Source organism: Gopherus evgoodei, chromosome 1 (genome assembly GCF_007399415.2).
Source record: "Gopherus evgoodei ecotype Sinaloan lineage chromosome 1, rGopEvg1_v1.p, whole genome shotgun sequence".
Taxonomy (NCBI): domain Eukaryota; kingdom Metazoa; phylum Chordata; order Testudines; family Testudinidae; genus Gopherus; species Gopherus evgoodei.
In genome coordinates this window covers 256,550,099-256,571,590 of record NC_044322.1, presented here as the reverse complement: position 1 = coordinate 256,571,590, position 21,492 = coordinate 256,550,099, and positions in this window count along the sequence as shown.

Genomic DNA, 21,492 nt, shown 5'->3' with positions numbered 1-21,492 from the left:
TGTAAAAGCCAAAAAACAAAGGGGGCGGCCAAAAAATGTTTTGCTTGGGGCAGCAAAAAACCTAGAGCTGGCCCTGAATGCATGGAGACATTCAGTGGCAGAGGCCAGGAAAGAATTAAGTGAGCATAAAGAATGGAGGCAGGATGTGATGCTGAGGCTAATGGGGGAGCAAACCGACCTGATGCAGTGTCTGTTGGGTGAGCAAACAGACACGAAGAAGTATCTGTTGGAGCTGCAGGAAAGCCAACAAGAGCACAGACCCCTGCTGCATCCACTGTATAACTGCCTTCCCTCCTCCCCAAGTTCCATATCCACCTCACCCAGACGCCTAAGAATTCGGGGGGCTGGAGGAAGCTCTGGACACCCAGCCACTCCACTCCAAAGGATGGCCCAAGCAACAGAAGGCTGTCATTCAAACAGTTTGATTTTTAGTGTGGCTACAATAAACAATGTGGCCTAGTCCTTCCCTCCTCCCTCTCCCCACCTGGGCTACCTTGTCTGTTATCTCTCTCTCTTTTTTTTAATTAATAAAGAAAGAATGCACAGTTTCAAAACAATAGTTAATTTATTTCAAATGGAGGAGGGTGGTTGGTTTACAGGGAATTAAAATCAACAAAGAGGACGGGTTAGCATCAAGGAGAAACACGCACAACTGTCACACCGAAGCCTGGCCAGTTATGAAATTGTTTTCAAAGCCTCTCTGATGTGCAGCACAACTAGCTGTGTTCTTCTAATTGCCCTGGGTCTGGCTTCTCAAAATTGGACACCAGGCAATTTTCCTCAACCTCCCATCCCACCATGAATGTCTCCCCCTTACTCTCACAGATATTATGAAACACACAGCAAGCAGCAATAACAATGGAAATGTTGGTTGCGCTGAGGTCTGACCTAGTCAGCAAACAGCGCCAGCGAGCTTTTAAATGTCCAAAGGCACATTCTACCACCATTGTGCACTTGCTCAGCCTATAGTTGAACTGTTCCTTACTACTCTCCAGGCTGTCTGTGTACAGCTTCATGAGCCATGGGAGCAAGGGGTAGGTTGGGTACCCAAGGATAACTATTGGAATTGCAACATCCCCAATGGTAATTTTCTGGTCTGGGAAGTAAGTCCCTTCTTGCAGCTGCTCAAACAGCCCAGAGTTCCTAACTATGCAAGTGTCATGTGCCTTTCCCGGCCATCCCACATTGATGTTGGTGAAACATTCCTTGCGATCCACCAGTGCTTGCAGCCCCATTGAGAAGTACCCCTTGTGGTTCATGTACTGGTTAGCAAGGTGGTCCAGTGCCAAGATGGGGATATGCATTCTGACTATCGCCCCACCACAGTTAGGGAACTCCATTGCAGCAAAGCCATCCACTATGACCTGCACATTTCCCAGAGTCACTACCCTTGATAACAGAATGTCAATGATTGTATTGGATACTTGGATTACAGCAGCCCCCACAATAGACTTGCCCACTCCAAATTGATTTCTGAGTGACTGGTAGCAGTCAGGCGTTGCAGGCTTCCACTGGGCTATAGCTACTCACTTAACTGTCAGAGCAGCTCTCATCTTGGTATTCCTGCGCTTCAGGGTGGGGGAAAGCAAGTCACAGAGTTCCAGGAAAGTGGCCTTATGCATGCAAAAGTTTCACAGCCACCGTGAATCATCCCATACCTGCTACAATATGCTGTCCCACCAGTCTATACTTGTTTGCCTGGACCAGAATCGGCGTTCTACTGTATCAACCAGCCCCACTGCCACCACGATTTCCCAATTGCCACATCCCATGCTTTCAGGAATGTGTGTGTCCATGTCCTCATCAAAATCCTTCTTGTGCTGGCGTCTCTTAGCCCAGTTCTACATATACTCCAGGATAAAGCGTGAGGTGTTTACAGTGCTCACAACAGCAGTGGTGATGGTGAGCTGTGCAGGCTCCATGCTTGCTGTAGTATGGCTTCTGCACAGATAACCCAGTAAAAAAGGCATGAAACGATTGTCTGCAGTTGCTTTCACGGAGGGAGGGGAAACTGATGACGTACCCAAAATCACTAGTGACAAAGTTTTTTGCCCCATCACACATTGGGAGCTTAACCCAGAATTCCAATGGGCAGCGGAGACTACAGGAACTGTGGGATAGCTACCCACAGTGCACCACTCCGTAAGTTGATGCTAGCCACAGTAGTGAGGATGCACTCCACAGACTTAATGCGCTTACTGGGGACATATGCCATCGACAATATAAAATCAATTTCTAAAAATCAACTTCCATAAAATCAGCCTAATTTCCTAGAGTAGACATACCTCTAGCAAGTACTGGGAATGGAGAAGACCTCCTGGGCATGCAGGTGAGATGCATGCTCTTCATCAACCACTAGAATGGTGCAACACACTCCACTCTTTATGCCTACCTAGCTGTGCCTCAACAGCACTTCTTGTTCAGTACTCCCCATTCTCTTTGAGTTAGCTTCTGTACTCAGGGGCACAAGGAGGTTATTCTCCTCCCCTCACCCAGAGTTCAAGAACTGTCATTTTGCCTGACGCAAGGATTGCATAAGACTCCTTGTACTTCCCCAGCCTGTGCAACAGTGCAAAAGCCAGAACAGTCTTTAATCTTCTTCCCTAAGAAAAGAGTTAATGATTTCAATTGATGCCATTTTCTTCAGGTTCACTACACTTGCCTGGTAAGATAGCACAGTGTTTTGGAGCCTGCTTTTTAGGAAGGTTTATGGTCTCTGCAATCATATTGAATCCCCTGTGGTGCTGTTTATATAATTTGCTATGGAAGACATGCCCCTGTATTCACTTTGAAAATTCAGTACAAAATAGTTTGGGTTTTTTTAAATTAAGTTTTGATTGATGCCTACCAGTTATTGCTATTGTTCTCATCTTTATGATGTTCAGGGAAATGTCAAACTCATAATCTCATTGCAGATTTTGTGAGTGCACAGATAAAAATTTGATTTAAAATTATGAAATACTCGTATACAATTTCAGTAGTGTAACTTGTCCACAAAAAAACATAAAAAAGATTGTTTTGAAGTGTCAGTACATTATTGTTTTGTGCCTGTGGAAAGCTTGTTGGAACACATTATGTTGTCGTAATGGTTCATGTACCAACACAGCTATTATCTGCAGTTTCTTAAATTCCCTTCTCAAAACAGGTCAAGAGTGCTTTTTAGTTTGTACTTATGTATGTTATTAAATGCTATGAGTCTATTCAGCTGGTAATACCAAAGATTAAGGGTTCCGGCCTGCATATCTAATGCAGGAAAAAATCTGACTGCACAACTAGACCCGTGGTTCTAGTTGTCATTAAATAAACTGTATGAAGGAAGGGTGTAAATAGCCTCCACTACATACACACCCTTTGCTTCCCTGTGCAGCAGCTGAGGAAAGTTGCAGTACCAACATGATTTGGAATATAAGAGGGAGAGGAGGCAGGGCCATAGCTTCACTCCTGCACACACGCACACACGCACACACGCACACGCCAGCCAGATTAGCATGGAGACAGTATGCTGCACTCTCTGCAGAAGTGTAGCAGTAGCATATTGGGTTCTTTTTACTTGCCCTGTACTTTGTGAACCTGTAGAGTTCACATTTTCAAGCTTTTGCCAGCCCTAAACTGTTTTTTATAATGAAGCTGGGGTTCTCATGCCGACATCTGACTCCAGAAGCTTTAAGAAAGGGCTATATGTATTTAGTAGCACTTCACAAAAAGAGAAACTAAAAAGACAATTAACATTTTGAAGGCACATACAAAATAAAATCCCCAAGCGGTCCCCCTCCAGTATTTCCTAGTACATAGTCTAAACACATGTTTATGAAACACCATATATTGCCTAGCGACACCACAACGATTTTCTCAACAAGCCAAAAATAAAGTGATACTTTTAGGTGATCAAGTGAATTTGATAGCAATTTATAATACAACAGGTTAACTTTCAGCACACCTCTTTATAAATGTCATATTTCATGGCATACATCAGAGAAGTTAGATAAAAACATAAATACTCTTTCTGGAAGGCTGCAATGTAATATTGCTTTATTTCTGAGAATTCAGAATAGCACATAAGACACACACACACCCCCAAAAACACCCCAGGAGAGACAAAGCAGGCTGCTCCCTAAAACAGAGTGGTACAGCTTACACCACTTTACTATAGGTCAGCTGTTTGCAGACTGATTGTGCTGCTGTTAGGGACAGACTGCACACTCTCCTACAAAGCCCCTTAGTCTGCAAGCAGAAGCAGGAAAATCCCTGCAATTTAAAGTGACAGCTTGTAATTTTTACAGTTTTCAACAACACAATAAATGTCATTTAGTATTTGTTATTCTCAAATATTGAAACAATGGTTCTCAACCCAGCTTTTCCATGCTGAGACACACACACACATACACCCTATCATCTAGTAATATGGGAATGTTAGAGTGATTGCAACCCTGTGCACTTCGTTATAACCTGCCCAGGAAGTCACAATTCCTGTATTACAGAGATCATTGCAATAGCTATGTATGTATTCAATAAAGGGCTTCCAAATGTCATTCAAAGGGTCTATTTCTTTAAACTACATATCGCTTTCTATCTGCTGGCTGCTGATTTATCATGGGTACATAGTTTGTGTTAGGCAATTCTTCCCAAAGCCTTTGGATCAAGCAGTCCATAGCTCAACTTTATTCTTAGCTATTAAGTCCTGTGACCCTGAAGCTATTTGGCAAGCATAAAACAATCATATCCAATATCCACACAAATAAAATAGCTTCAGTCTTACCCAGTACATTATGCCATTTATTTATTTTTCTAACAAAAACAACTGAGCGAAAAAGACAGTGGCAAGAACCTCCAATAAGAGGCTACGAGATGCATTTCACAGGCACCAGCAATAGATCTCCACCACATCTGTGCTCAACCTGTTAGGCTACTGCATGTTATCGATCAAAGGGATCCTCAGAGGTGAACAGAAAAAAAGATGCCAATGCTAAAGTGGAAGAGAAATCAAGGGAAGCATATACCATTATGATCTCTACAGTGTTTTTCCATTTTGTTGGAAACTAGCACCAGTGCCCATCAGTCTGAAGAGTAGATCGCTGCTGCTGTTTCTGTTGTTCTCAAGCTGTTCAAGGGAGATAGAAGAAAACTGTAAGGCAGTGTAAGTCTAAGGCATGACGCATAAATAAAAAGAACTTGTGGGCGTTACTTAGAAAAAGAACTTCATGTTTGGCATCTTTGTTTCTTACAGTGACAGCCTGGGAAGCTTCCCATTCAGTACTATAAAAAGGTGACAGAGTCAGATGTGGAAGAACAGAGAAACAACTTCAAGAAATATATAGTGAATACTTTCCACAGCCAAGCAACAGGCTTGACTCTAATGCAGGGGAACAAGAAAAGGAGGAAAGAGTGTTGAAAGCCCAGTTTATTGGACAGACTATACACAGTGAAATCAAAGATATCCAAGTGAAGTCAGATACTGCAGGAAGCAGTGTTAGTGATTCATTTAGTGGCACTCTTCCTTCTGCATCTGTTCTGAGCCAGTATTTTGTAGTTTAAGGGGCACTGTTCTGATAGGTGAGTCAGAGAAAACTCCTGTATGCAAGCTCTGCTCAGTGTAAGAGGTGGGAGACAGGCAGCTGGTTCTGGCTCCCTGATTCTGTGGGCCTGTCTTAACTGGACCCAGCCTTGGTGACAAAGCAGCCTAAGACTTTTCTAATTTTTGCCATCAGCATATGGTGCCTAAAGGACAATACAACAGATGAGAATCAGCACAGCATCTCCACTCCATGTCTGTCTGCCACTTTCCCAGGCCAGGGGAGTGATTGGGAGAGGCCAGGACTGAGGAAATGGTTGGGAGAAGAGCCATATCTACTCATGTCACATGAGTGTACCCCTTGCTGGGGGAATTGTCCATGGAGTAATTCTAGCCAGAGTCTGGCTCTTTTGCACCACTCGAATGAAGTAAAGGAATTGGATTGGAAATGAAAACTGTCCCACCACCACCGAGATGAGATTTTAAAGTGAGATCCCATCTATAGTTGTACAGTAAACATGAAACCAGAAACCAGGCTAGAACTTCTCCATAATTCCACAGAGCCCTACTGTACAGTCACTTTGATTGTGTCCATCAACCAATATGTTACCTAGAGTTGAGCCAAACCCAGGGTATCCAATTGCAAGTGTCTCCTTCATAACCACTTAGGTCTGACCTGCTGAATTGATAAGAGACCCACTGCCATGTTTTTATGACATCTCTGGAAGTATCACTGTTACAACCCAGACCAGTTTCCCTTGTGGACACATTCCCATCTGTTGTGTTTGGATCCTAATTACTGAATCCCATGTGTTTTAGGCACAGTCTCAAAATGCAGATCCTCTTTCTAGAACCACTTTCTGAGATATAGGACTCCACAGTCCAGCTGCGTAGGCAATGAAACTAGCACTGGCTCTCCCAAGCCTCCTCAGTAACTATTGCTTACTCCTCTGAAGCTGTGAAGCCTCTGGATTATTTGTTTAACCCCTTCAGGAACATGTGGCAAATAAAGCAAGGACATACACACAAGCTTTGCACACGAGACAATAACCACAGTTAATTTTACTCTCAAAGTATGCCAGGATTACAGATCTTTATGTAAAACATAAACCTATATGTTCTCCTCCCCTGAGATTATCTGAATCCTTAAGTCTAGTCAATGTGTGAGGCAAGTTTGCCACTTCTCCCATCTTCCTCTTGCACAGTACATTGTTGTCAGCCAGTGTACAGCTGGTAAGTGAGAACCAGCTCAGAGCAGAATGTGTCCTTTTATAAAGTTCCAAACCCCTTTGCCAAGTCACCTAGTGACTTCAAGTCTCTTCTCAGGTGATCCATTGCTTAGTTCCAGTCTCTTGAAATCCAGACTCAGAAAACTAGGCTGCAGCCAGCTCATTGCTATAGGGTGCTCCATAATCAATTTTATCATACTTTTTTTTCTTTTTTAAGAAAATTTGGCCCAATAGAGCCAAATTCTGCTCTTCCTTATATCCCACTGGACTCCACTGAGTACCATAGGGATGCATAGGCTGTAACTCAGGGCAGAATTTAGCCCAAAAAGTTGAATTATAGCTCAAACTCCTTGAAACCTGCTATTTCCAAATGTTTCCATTTGACAGCACCAGGAAAAGCTTTCTTCGTTAGAGGTCAAATAATATGCTTAGTAAACAACCATTCTGAACATTCATCACTTAATTAGCAGGCGGCATGCATTATAAATAGTGGGTAATTTCTAACACATAAAAAGAGCTAAAATTGACATGCATTTCCATAATAACATGTCCTTTAGAAAAATGGATAGCTAATAGGATTAGGAAATTGACAAACAACATAAAAGGGTTTAAAGAAAAAGTGCATTTACAAATCCGGGACTGGATTCTGCAAATCTTTACTTTGCCAGCACTCTCCTAACAAGGCGCTCACATGCTCTGCTCCCTTTTGCAGGTCACAGGCTCAAAACATACCCTTTGCATCCTTCTTATTCACTGAAGGGCCTCATCAGACCTTTCGATTTTTAGCCCTGCATTAGTACACAGCTGCCACATCACTCCCTTGAGTGCACTTGTGGCAGTCTAACTCAGGGAGGTAGAATTATTAATTATATTATATTTATATTATTTGTACTGAGGTACCTAGGACATCATGACCAGGACCTCATTGTGGACCAGGACATCACTGACGAGGACCCCTTTGCCCTAGGTGTTGTACAAACACAGAACAAAAAAAGCAACCCAGTGTGCAGGGTAGTGCACCACCTGCTACACCTGCATGCAGTGTGAAGCGCACACTCTCCCATATATACCTGGTCAGCTCTGTTAATTCAGAAACTGAAAGTCTGTTCAGCCCTTACATGGGCTGTGCAAAGGTAAGCAGAGGCTCCTCACTCCTATCCAGCCGCTGCCATAGACCCATATAATGGCTAGGCAGAGTCTGATCCAAAAGTTTCAGGGCATTTGAGGCTATGTTCACAAAGGCACTTAGGCATGATGCTGCTGGATATTCTCAGCCCTAACTTATAGGTGCCTAGAAAATCCCTGAGATTCACAAAGCCTGGGTTAGGCACTCAGGCTCCCTACGCAATTAATGGAATTCATAAAAGCCAGCACACTGGGCAGCTCCCTGCCTAAAGTAGCTAGTACACAATGGCAGGGAGAGGGGTGTGTCCAAAGCCCTGCCCCTCCAAGGGAGTTAGGCACCTGCGCATTTTTTTTGAAAGAAGCCAGGCGAGGACTCACTCAGAAATTTTAGCCCCAGGTTAGAGTAATCATCTGAAATGTAGGAGACCCCTGATTCAAGTCCTTCTTTTGTCTAAGGGGGAGAATGTATATGAATATGCTTCTGCCACCTTTCTGTGAGTGCCAGAACCACAGGACTGTGGGATACTTTGGTGTGCGGGCTTCTGCAATCTACCTTGTTGAAACTGTTTCACTTTGGATTGAATACAGAATCCTTACTCCAACAAGAGAAAGTACTTGCAGAAGAATGACTCTGAGCCTGCTGGTTAGAGCACTCACCCAGGATGCTGAAGACCCAGAATCAAGACCCCTGCACCAATGACTATTTAATTATTTATCTACAGTGGAACAGCCTCAACAGAAGAGATTGAGGGAGCCCCACATCAGGGCAGTCTGATGGTTAGGGCATTCATCTGAATGGTAGCAGTTTCCTATTCCCCCTCAGGTGGGAAGCGGGGACTTTAACTGAGGAGGGTCTCCCACATCCTGGGTGAGCACCCTTGTGATAGGGCCAAAGGTTATGATAGTTGTCTTCACACATGCCATCCCCAGTTGTTTTGTGGGGAGTTAGACATGCTCTGAGCATGACGACCAGATCAGGTCCCGCAGGCAAGTTAGTAGCTGGAGCACCTCTTCCTCCAGTTCAAGAATTACACTGGGGTTTCAGTGTCCAGACCCCTAGAGCAAGCCTGCAGGCTGCATGCTCAATGGCAGAAATATAGATGAGTATGAAACTTTTACTGCAAACATTTAGGTGCCGAATGAGTTTAGTTACCTTCAGGGTTTGGCTGCAACCCAGCCGGGAGGGGACAGAAGTTGTGAATACTAGCAGGGCCAATTCCACCAATTCCACCAATTCCCTCGAATTCCACCAATTCCCTCGAATCGGGCCTCGCTTTAGGCCAATTCCACCAATTCCCTCGAATCGGGCCTCGCGCCTAACACGGCTATGCGCCCAGTGAGAATCTCTTCCCTGGCTAGAGGCGCCTTTTTAATTTTTACTCACCTGGTGGTGCTCTGGGTCTTCGGCGGCAGGTCCTTCAGTGCCACCAAACACACCCGGAACAAGTGTAGGACCCGCCGCTGAAGTGCTGCCGAAGACTCGGAGCACCGCCCTGTGAGTACAAGCTCCATGTGGTTGTTTACATTTTTTTTTTAATAGTCATCCCTGCCGGGGCCCTGTCAAAACTGTTCAAATTGGGCCCCGCACTTCCTAAAGCCGGCCCTGAATACTAGTGGTGCCTGATGCTGGGATTTAGATCCCTAAATGCCACTTTGGGGGCCTCTCTCTCCTCAGGAATCTAATCCTTTGTATTCAAACATGAAAAAGTTAATAACAATAAGAATACACTATTAAATAAATCACAATGCAATGCTATTTTACTTCATTTGGGGCTAGGCTCAAAACAGTGTTCTCTGAATGCAGGAAAAAGCTTGTTCCATATGGTGCCTGTTTTACTAGGGAATGCTTGGTTATTTTTGAAAGACCAAATTGTCTTGCCTATAACTTCACTGGAATTACACCAATTTATACCAGCTAAAGATGTGGCCCAGAGACTATGCATTCAGGACAGTGAAGGGTAGTATAATTTACTCTAAAGGAGAGCCAAAGTCACAAATTCAAACTTTCTGAGATGGGTGTTCAGATTCAAATTTCTAGAGCTGAACAAACTTCTAGAGTTTTGGTTACAATGTGGTTGAAATAACACAATATGCAGAATAGATTTGATGAAAAATCTTACCAGCTCAGTTGATCTCATGAGACGTCTGGCATTTAGGGCTGACATTTTGTAAAACTCTGCCTTGTCAAAGTCAAACTTTAGCTTTGGTTCAACAGTGAACCTAAAACTGGAATCCTAGCCTGACCTATTCTAGATCTGGATTCAGACACCACCTTCGTGGCCCAGCCTGTGAATTGTTTGGCCAAATTCTCTGCTGGTGCATATGAGCAAAACTCCATTGTGAGTCAGTGGAGCTACATCCATTCACATCAGCATAGCATTTTTCTCATAGCACAACTAGCCAGCAACTAGGCTGTTCTTGATGGCTGGTGTTATCAAAGAAGCCAAAGGGAGTTATCCAACCAAATGCCACTGAAATTCAATAAAAATTATGAGCCTAATTCCATTAGCATCTTTTGAAAATACCAGTTTCCAAATCTAGAGAATTTAAGCCTATAAACTAAGGAAACAAACAAAAAGAAAGCTATATATTCAGTGGTTTTTGAGGTGGAGGAGCACTACCAATTAATGTAGTTAATTTAGCCTTGAAATTGCTTAGGTTCCATGTTTAGTTTTCCATTAGGACTTTTTAGTGCTGATGTTCTCTTACCTGTCTTTTATAGTTATAGGCTTTTCCCAAGGTAGACAGAACCTGTATGGTTACAGTCAGACTGCTCTTTTACAATATGTTTCTTTGGCTATTCATATAACAGAAAAACAAGCTTTAAAACAGGAGACCCATGAGGTATATTCATAACAGAAAATCCACTTTTAAAACAAGAACGCTTTCTTCTTGAGTCAACTATTTTCTAAGTACAGAGGTTTAATCGACACACAGATGAAAAAAAAAACACACTTGAGGGAAAAAATCCTGTAACAACCAACTGAATTTATGCTTTCTTCTTTCTCTTTCCATCCCCCTTGAAATTTATGAACATGTTTTCTGCAGATTAAGGAGACTTTTATGAAGTTTTCTGGTGCTAAATTGATTTCTCTTGAATTAATTGGCATATTTAAAGAGCAAACTGTGAACTATAATTTTTCCCTTCTCAGTTGGACATTTCTTGCTTGTATTTCAGTGGATTAGGTCCATTAATGTGGTGGCAGGGAAATATACACTGATTCTCTTTAATGATCACACATGCAAAGCTACAAGAAATGTGCATCAATGAAACATAATTGAGAAGAGAGGCAGAGTACAATTGATTTTCATATCATCTTCATTTTAGTTTTTAAAGAAAATGCTATTGGACAGATTTGGGGCCAAAGCTCATTAAAGTAAATAGAAAGACTCCTACTGACTTCAATAGACTTTGGATGTGGCCCATATATAGCTGCCATCTTCATTTAAATTCCATAGTTGATATATTTTGATATGTGAACTATGAAATGACAGTACTTCCAAAGAATGTCTGAAATGGTTTGGAAAATTCTAGCAACTGCATTTGGAACCAGGTGAGGGGGCATGCACTGGCATGGGGTGAAAGTGTATTTGTATATGGTGATTTAACTTGATTCACTTTAGTTTGATGTATTAGGAGGGTTCTGACAATATGCCTGTGACACTACATTCTGTGGTTCATTAAAAAAACCCTACCCTTGATAGCTGCAATCTCTCAGTGACATATTTATGTGGCTGAAATGGTGGGGCATGTTTACTTATTACTCAGGATCTGTCATGCTAAAAGAGAGTTTCTTCCATTTCTCTGATCACTATCTGCACAGGAAAGCTGGGCAGGAAAATACCAGTATTTGAGCACAGGCTAGCTAGCAGGCATTTCTTTTTTGTCTATCAGTTTCCACCTCAGATCTTCACTTGAGAGTCCAGGTCAATAGTAAGTCACTAGAGTAAGCCAAAGTTTTTGAGTCAATTCACTGTCAGTTGCTAATCTATCACCATCAATGGTTTCATCATGGATGATGGCTGACTAAGTCGTATACTTAAGACTGGGTTTGACCAATCAGCTGGCCCTGTGTTGGTGAAGCTTTGTCCAGCTGGTTACTCTGTCAACATGAGCCCATCAGAGGCATATAAATAGTAGTTGTGCTGTTTGTATTTGACCTCAGATGCAGGATGTGTTCCAACCCAAAGAGTGATTCATTTCAGCATGCCCATCTATTTGTGAGTCCCAGAATGAAACTAGTGTAGAAGTCCCATTATCTGAGTGATACACAGTCTAAACCAGGGGTCTCAAACATGTGGCTCGCGGGGCTATTTCCTGCAGCCTGCCAAGCAGCCTACCTCCAGGTGAGGGGTGGGGAAACTACACCCACTCCCTGAAGCAGCTGGCATCACGTCTCTGTGGCCAGGGGGGAGAAGCAGAGGGATCCATCCAAGGAATGGGGAACCATGGCCAATGGGAGCTTCGGGGGAGGTACCTGGAGGCATGGCAAGAAGCATGTGGAGTCCTGCATCCCCCTCCCCCAGGGGATGCAGGGACATGGTTCCAGTTACTTCCAGGAGTGGAGTGGAGCTGGGCCCAGGCCCAGCAGCCGCCTTGGCCCCGGTGTGTGCTGCTGTCATCCCAGAGCCCGAAGCCTTCCTGTACCCCACCCCCCAACTCCCTGCCCTGAGCCCCCTGCTGCACCCCACACCTCAACCTCGTGCCCTGAGTCCGCTGCTGCATTCCCCACCCATTCTTCACCCCAATCCCCTGCCCTGAGCCTCCTGCCTGCACCTCAACCCCCTGCTGCACCCCACAACCCAACCTCTTGCCCTGAACCTCCTGCTGCATCCCACACCCCTTCTGCACCCCAGTCCCCTACCCTGATCCCCCTGCCTGAACCCCAACCCCCTGCTGCACCCAAGCTCCTTGCCCTGAGCCCTCTGCCTGAATCTCAGTCCCCTGCTGCACTCCAACCCCGTGCTCCGAGCCCCCTGCTGCATCCCACATCCCTTCTGCACCCTGAGCCCTCTGCCTGCACCCGAATCCCCTGCTGCACCTGAACTCCCTGCCCTGAGCCCCTGCCACAACCTTCAAGCACCCTCTGGGGACAGGGAGACGGCAGAGTTAGGGTGGGGACTTCAGGGAAGGAGTTGGAATGGGGGCAGGGAAGGAGTGGGAAGAGGCGGAGCCTCATAGAAGGAGTGGAGTGGGGGCAGGGCCAGGGGCAGCAAGGGGGGGTGTCAGTGATGCAGACCTCAGGCCAGTGAACTAGACTTCATGTGGCCCTCGTGGTCATTTGAGTTTGAGACCCATGGACTAAACTGCTACTCACCAAGCCAGCTGTTGTAGTGAAATGAGCTCTTTTGGAGCCAGGAGTTGGGGTTTTGACAGTGCTGGCAATCAACAGCTGAGCCAGTGCTCTCGTCACTTAAACACCAATTAATTCCCCCCAGGGTGGGCCTGATGGGCCCCAATTACAGCATTAGAATAGGCTGAGAAAGGACTAATGGGCTGAGGGAGGACTAATGAACAAAATGGCCCATTTTACACTGGGGGTATAAGAAGGCACCGGAGGAGTGCCAGGTGGAGACACACACACCCTCCCCATCTCTTCCGGCAGATGACTGAGGGAAAACTGTAAATAATATGGCATATGGCTCAGTAAGGTGGTGGGAAGAGTAAATGTAAATAAACTGTACTGGGCTGTTTAGCAGCTGAAGGTCTCTGAGTCTGCATAAACAGCACAGAAGACAGGAGTGCCTAAGCAGAAGACAGCCCTGTCATAGGGTCCTTCAGGCCTATTGTTCTGAATGACTTCAGTAGCCAACCTGACAATGACTTGTGTAGGACTTGACACCTCTTGGGCTCTATGGCAACCAGTCCCCAAGTGGTTTCTGGGTTATATTATTTAGCTGGGTGGGGAGGAGGAACACTGGATCTGACATGCATTTCAGCTGGTATGTTATTAGACCTGTTCTATGGGGCAGATCATTATCTCCTCCAGGCTGAAGTAGAAGCTTACCCTGCCTCCTGTTTCAGTGGTTCATCCTCATAGACTAATGGTCCCTAAATGGTTGTCAGAACTCTGAGTAGAGATATTGCTGTCCCAACATTGGACCATGGCATCAGTGGTCTACTGGAACATCCTGGCTACCTTCTCTCCACAGATATCACCTTGGTGGTCCTCCAGGCATCCCCTCCTTCACCTCATCCTTTCAAGTCAATAAAGGATAACATCACATGCCCCTTCCTACACACAAAACTAAGACATTTCAGTAACTCCTTGTAAGGTTGGTTCTCTCTTTCCTGCAGAGAAGCTATTTTGTTTTATTTTTCCTGCTCTCTTTCTTAACAATAAGATACTTTCAAGGCTTTTAGCATCTTTGGGGTTTTGATCCCTACACATGTGCAGCTGAATATGTGATTCAATGACAGGCATTTACGTCTCTTAAAGTGAGTACATTAACACATATCCTCAACTGCCTTTTGTTAAGTGTTAACTGTTTTCAAAGCTTTTCCTTCCCAGTATTTGTGAATTTCTGTACACCTGTAATTTCCCTAGCTGTTGTGAATGACACATTTTTTGGAGTTTATTATCCAGTTATTCTAGAAATAAATATAATGTTTTGCTTTGTTGAGTTTGGGGGCAAGGTGTACACACACACACAAATTGTACTGCGTATTTTATTTTAACAAAGAAAACCACAGATGCACAGAGCTAAGAGGAAACCTCAAAATCTCTTATATCAGTAGGACAGTAAAAAGAATACAGTTGATGATATGCATATATTTAACCAAACTATTATTATTCAAAGAAAACTTTGTTGTGAAATCACTACATTTGCTACATACATACCTGACCCCCAAAACAAGGACCATTTCAACAGCTAATGTATAACAAAGATCACAAAGCAGAATATTAACACTGGCTCCAATACCAGCCTCTCAATACCCCCTTAACCATCCCTCCCCACACTAAACACATGAGACTAACCTTCAAACAGTCACCTTCCAACGGTATTAGCTGTAGAGTTTGTTGTAGTAGTTTGCTGTTAGAAGATGCAGTTTGCTGTAGTCATTTGCTGTCTGTAAATGCAGAGATGTGCCAGATACTTTGCATAATAGGAGATTGAATTACAGCTGGTCAAAATATGAAAACAAAAATGTATAATTAAATTATAATAATATATGTAGATATACCTATCTCATAGAACTGGAAGGGACTCTGAAAGATCATTGAATCCAGCCCCCTGCCTTCACTAGCAGGACCAAGTACTGATTTTGCCCCAGATCCCTAAGTGGCCCCTTCAAGGATTGAACTCACAATTCTGGGTTTAGGAGGCCAATGCTCAAACCACTGAACTATCCCTCCCCCACTAAATGTTTTCATTTAAATATTTTTAAAAATATTTATTTCATTTTGTGGGAGGTATAAAAAAGAGGGGTATTTTTTTCTTTTTTTCCCCCCACTGCCTCTTCTCGTAACATACTTCAGCACTCTTGCTAGTTGAAGGCGGTGGCAGTAAAGATGGTGGTGATAATATGTCTGGAGGGGATGCCTAAAAGAAAAGCTATGACACTAAAGCTGTATATAATTGTTGTCTCACCCATCAGATGAACAGTGGAAACCATAGAAACGTGGAGGTTGGACTAGATGAGTGGATTGGACTAGATAACCTCCTGAGATCCCTTCCAACCCTGATTCAAACACTAGATATGCAGAGAAAAAATGCAGCTCATGAAATCAAGACATGCATCTCCTCTGCTTCCATTTTGTATATTCAGCTGGCTGTTGGTACTATGGCAGATATTTTAAAGCTTCCTCAGGCTGCTTTACTTTCCTCATGCCTTTCGCCTCATGCTACATGTGCATTCTTAGTAAATTCATGCTACACTAGCAGGGCCGGCTCCAGGGGTTTTGCCGCCTCAAGCAGCCAAAAAAAAAAAAGCTGTGATTGCGAGCTGCGGCAAGTTAGCAGGAGGTCCTTCCCCCCTTCGGGCGACCGAATTGCCACCAAATATCTGAAAGTGCTGCCCCGCTCCGGAGTTGCCGCTCCAAGCACCTGCTTGATAAGCTGGTGCCAGCCCTGTATACTAGTTTAATTCCTGTCACTAGAATCACTTTTCAGTGAACCCTACCTCCCTTCCCTGGGCTGCATGCTTTCTGTGTGCAGCTGAGCACAATGGGCCATTGGAGGTGCCCAAATATAGAGCACAGCAGCCTCCATTATTTAGCTGATGTCACTACCATTCCCAGGGAAGGCATTGCCTAGCTTTGATCAGTTCCCATCGTAGGTCACCATGAATGGCTAGGATGACTGAATCTTCTTTGTTTGTTTTAATCTCTTCCTTTTTCTTCTTATTAGCACTTTCCTCCCCCACTTTCCTTTCCTCTCCTCCCCATCTATTTCCTGATTACTTCCCCATCTCCCACTCCTGTTCTCTATAGATGACTGGAGCAGCATAATGAACCTGAAAACATTTTTAGTTTCTAGAACCCTGCGGTTGTGCTCTCAATAGCATCTAAAAATACTCCATATAATGCTCAGAACTCCTCTACCCTGTTTGCAGAAAGTCTTGTATATCACATTATTATTCATAGATGCTGTTATATAAAATGTGTCCCTGTGGGATAAGGAGTGGGTGAAGGAGAAAATGAAAAGAAAGAGGACTATCTACAAATAGATTAATAAACGTGCATCATTAGTCTTTGTTAATAATTGTATACCAAGTTGTATCTAAACTTCTTTGATTAACTAACCCTGTTCTTGATAAGGCAGGGATTGAGAAAGTATAACTTTTGTGCTTTCTTGAATCATTGTCACATGCCACCTGAGTCTGTCTCCTCCTGACAAGATTATATTGCACTGAAAAAACAAATATATGTTGGTCTTCTGAAAGACCAAAAGCACTCCAGTTAAGCATCCAAGTTAAATCCTGAGCTCCTTATTCAGTTTTACTCAGTACTTACATAGGCAAAACTCCTATTGAAGCCCTAGTAAATACTTAATAAAAATTGAGTTAAGACCTTAGGCTTTGGTCTTAAAATGCTGCTCCTCCATTATGTAATATAAATACAGTAAGCAATGCATCAAGGCAAGAATACTTTAATTAAGGGTTTTGACCTCTGTTGTGGAAGAAATGCTATGCAACAGTATTTCAAAAATGGAGTCAAACAGGAAAATTCTCAACTCTAGTGTTTGCATATTATGGTGATGGACACTGTACATAATTCTGTGATAAATGCATATTTCATTTTTCAGTGTATTATGCATCCCCTTCTGTGCCTGATCCACAGAAGATATGAGTCTGTTACAGCTCTCTGCTATGGGGCCTGGTTCTTTAGCTCCTGCTATGAACAATTTTAGCTCTGGAGACATAGGTGCTGGAACTAGGGGTGCTGCAGGTGCTGCCACACGCCCTGGCATGAAGTAGTAATAATCCAAATACATGGTTTCCGCCTTCAGGGCCTTCACTATAAAAATTGTTCCAGAGATCTCTGGTTCAGTCCCCTGTCACAGATAAATAGTCACTGTGATTATCACCAGGATGCAATGCAAGTAATACAGCACAGTGAATAAGTCATGAGTCATAACTAAGCCAATACATGACCTCTCTTTCCATGTATGTCCTGGGATGGTTCTTACTGCTACAGGAGCCTAGAAACATAATAAGGCCCCATGAACAAATAAATACCTAGAAATCCTCATATAGGGACTATTTTAGAACTATGAACAATAGATTTTGGACTCAGAAGGTTCTAATCCTGACACTGCTACTGTCTCATTATGTGGCTTTGGGCAAGCCACCTTACCTTTCTATCTCAGCTTCCCTTTCTATAAAATTGAGAGTTGGAATACCTAACCAGTGGTGGTGTAAAGTAGTATAAAAATCCTAAGCATTCTTATAGTACCATGGGCTCCTTCTTCTCCCTTTAAAGTAAATGGGAGATTTCCTATTGACTTCACTGAGATCAGACTCTGGCTCCAAAGGGTTATTGAACTAATGGCAGGATGCTCATCCGTTGGGTCTCACTGCTCTGGCTTTTTAAGACTTTAAAGAATTTTGGAAAGTTTTACCTAAAGCTACGTAATTTAGATGACATTAGTCTCCTACAGCATTCAGCTAGAGGGCTAAATGAAAGTGTGAGGAGGAGATGTTCTTATTAATTCCATACTTTTCCTTGGCCACCCTAGGCTAACAGTGCCATTGCTCCTTCAAAACAAATCACTATGTACCTTAGCTTTCAAAAGGAGAAACTACTGAGTTTAATATAGCAGCTGGTTGCTCTAGGCTTTAGAAGCTCATGGCAGGTTTGTCCAATCATTAATTGATCAACTCATGAAGTAGAGAATGGTTTCCTATAAAAGCAGAAGGATGAGACATTTTCTTTGTGTGAGGGAGAATGGAGGGGGTAGGGAAATAAGTTGGAGGAGACTTAGCTTTACTCAATGGGACTGTCTCTTTTGGTTAGGTTGTTAGATTCCTTAGAGAAATGCTATGTACTGAATTGTAGCCCTGCTATAGCATTGTTCTAGCTGTTATTCATATGATTAGTTTTAATGTTCTCACATAGTCCTAGCAGGAACATGATAAGGGTAATTAGAGGTAAAAGCTAATATTAGTTTGCTAACACTAAATCTCTGATGATGAAAATGGGTAATGTTAGCAAGGTCTATCATTTTAATTAGGGGAGGTGATGATAGATGAGAGAAAATTCTGTAAACAATGAGTCCCTGTTTAAAAAAAATCTGATTTTTTTCTTTTGGGCTATTTAGCTGCAATTTTAAAGAATACTTAACAAAGTCAGATTTATCTCTTATTTCTTCTGAGATTGGGAGGAGGAATATTAACTGATTTTCCCTGAGATTCTTTTCAATACTGTCTTAATACTTGAAAAATGGCTTTCTTCCAAATTCAAGCTAGCTTTCAGTCTGAGTGATAATTAGTTACCTAGGAAACAAACCCAGTATTCTTCTAGGTTTCCACCCCTATTTCCTTGAATCCTTAGAGGCAAGGAGTTCAAGAGAGGCAATGTTTGATTTGTTTACACAAACACTGAAGTGACTCCTGCTGCTAGTTTCTTGTTCTAGTCTTCAGAAACCTGACTATGTTGCAGATACAATGAATAAATCTGATCAATTCCTAGAAAAGGCTTGCTTCAAGGGAATAAGTGATCACAGACCATGTTTTCACTTGCCTAAGTTTATAGGACAACTTACATGGATATGATTTTTTTTTGTAAAACCTAATAACAAACTATGATCATTGGGGTGGAAAAAAAAAACCCACGTTATCCAAGACTGGTTTTCCCCTCACAAGTGCAAGACACAGACATCTGACAGAGGATGCCTCATACAGCACTGATAATACCCTGTATTTTAGAGAAAAATCTTCCTGTTTTATTTAGCATTATTTTGCCAGTTACAGAGATGAAACCACATGAATAAATTTGTGGGAAGGGAGCTCAGAGTGAAAATGCCCCAAACCTGCTACTACAATAAAGGGGACATCAAATGGGGTAGCAAAAGGCTTCACCCTGAAGCAAAACATCCTGTTTCTCTCCTTTCCTCTCCTCCTCAACAGTTGTAGCTATGCCTAGTAATTCTATTCTTGTTTTCATTTATAGTTCTTATGCATTGTACCAAAGCAAGATATATCAGTCTCTTTTTACATGTTGTTAAAAAGTGTCTGGGAGAGCTTCTTTATACTGACAGAAGAGTCACACTGAAATACCCAACTGTTAAAGCCCACAGCTTGTAAATACATTATTCTTTTTATAATCATTATCGAACTGAGTGACCCTAAGCTATATGCTCATAGTCCCCTTCACTTTCTCCATCCCACTTTTTCCTGAAATTTAGTTCTCTCTTTATCAACATCTTAGCTACTTAAACTGGATGGCAGCAGTAAAAGGAAACAAAGGGGAATGCTGCTCTTTATATAGCCTCCAAAAATATGCCAGGCATTTTACAGTAATGTTATACACAAAGCTATAAGGAGGTGCAGACTTTTCTTTTCATATGTTCAGGCAGAGATACAGAGCAGTGTGGGAATGTTTTCTAGGCTGTTTAGAGATCCAGGCCTCTGTATGTACCTATATATATTAAATTTGGAAAAAATGCAAATTCTGGGGCAAAGAAGTCCAAATTACAGCAGAGAGAGGGGCTGATCACACATGTTAGATCATTGTTTTGAGCTACCTGGGCTATGTGGTAGACCAAATTTGTGCTGTCCCAAGCCACTTTTGTAAGTAGATAATAATTACTACGCTTCACAAGATCATTCTCTATCAGTCAATATAAACATGTAATGTGCATCTATAATCTGGGTGGTTAATGGTGGATGTAAGGAAGGTTAAAACTTTATATTTTACTTTAATAACATTAGAGTATAAACATTTGTGTTTTGACTATTTACTCATTTCATTAATTCACCCATTCTTCTAAATGTGGAATGGTGAATTGCAGACTTTCTAGTCAATGCCTCTAATCAGTCTTCTTTCTTTAAAGCACACAGTATTGCACTAGTTTAAAATATGAAATCAGCTAAATCTATGTAAGAATGAATTTATATTCATAATGTAATATAAAGTAAAAATATTTTCAGAGGCCACTCAGTTATCCTGACAGACAGGGCTGGTGCAAGGATGTTTCGCACCCTAGGCGAAACTTCCACCTTGCGCCCTCCCCCACCCAAAGTAGTTCCCCCACTCTGCCCTGAGGCACCCCCTAGCGGCAGCTCCCCACCCCCCACCCTGAGGCACCCCCTCCCCACCGCAGCTCACCCCTGCTCCGTGCATGAGCACCCCAAGCACGCCATGGCTGCTTCACTTCTCCTGCCTCCCAGGCTTGCGGCGCCTAAGCCACGGCATGCTCAGGGAGGAGGCAGGGCAGGGTGAGCTGGGGCGGGGAGTTCCCCTGCGTGCTGCCCCCCTCCCCTTACTTGCTGCAGGCGGCCCTCCCTACGCTTCCCTGCCCCAGCGCCCTCCACTTAAATGCCGGTGGCGACCGGGGTGGCCGAAGATCCGGCCGCCGCTGCCGAAGAAAATGGCGCCCCCCAAATGCCAGCGCCCTAGGCGACAGCCTAGGTCGCCTAAATGGTTGCACGGGCCCTGCTGACAGAGTCAAAAATAGAGAATATATCCAATGATCTTGTTTCAGTTCTGTTTGAGAAATCAACCTGCTACGTGTGTCAATACATCCTGTGGCTCTTGAAAACTGATTGTTACATTATCTCTCTACACTTTCTTTTCTAAACCACAGAATTACTGTGTTTGTCATAGTGTTCTGAACACTCAGAACATTTAGAGTGATTCCCCCTCAAGACATTCAGATAACTGTTTCAACTGTACAGGGATCACTTCATCCACCTCTGAAGTGCAGCCGCCTTTAGGATAGAATAGCTGGACTTCTGATGGTGACCTAGAGACGTTTGAATATTTGACATCTTCTAGCCACAATTAACCCATTCCTGATCTCACCTTTCAGATGTGGTGTTTACCAAAATAACAATATTGCAAAGCAAAATATGTGGCCAATAATTGATCAGCAGAAAGCACAGTGGGTAGAAATGAATGCTACTTCCTATAGTTAGAGAGGTACCCCTAAATTCACACAGTTGGTGTTTACCATTGGTTTCAT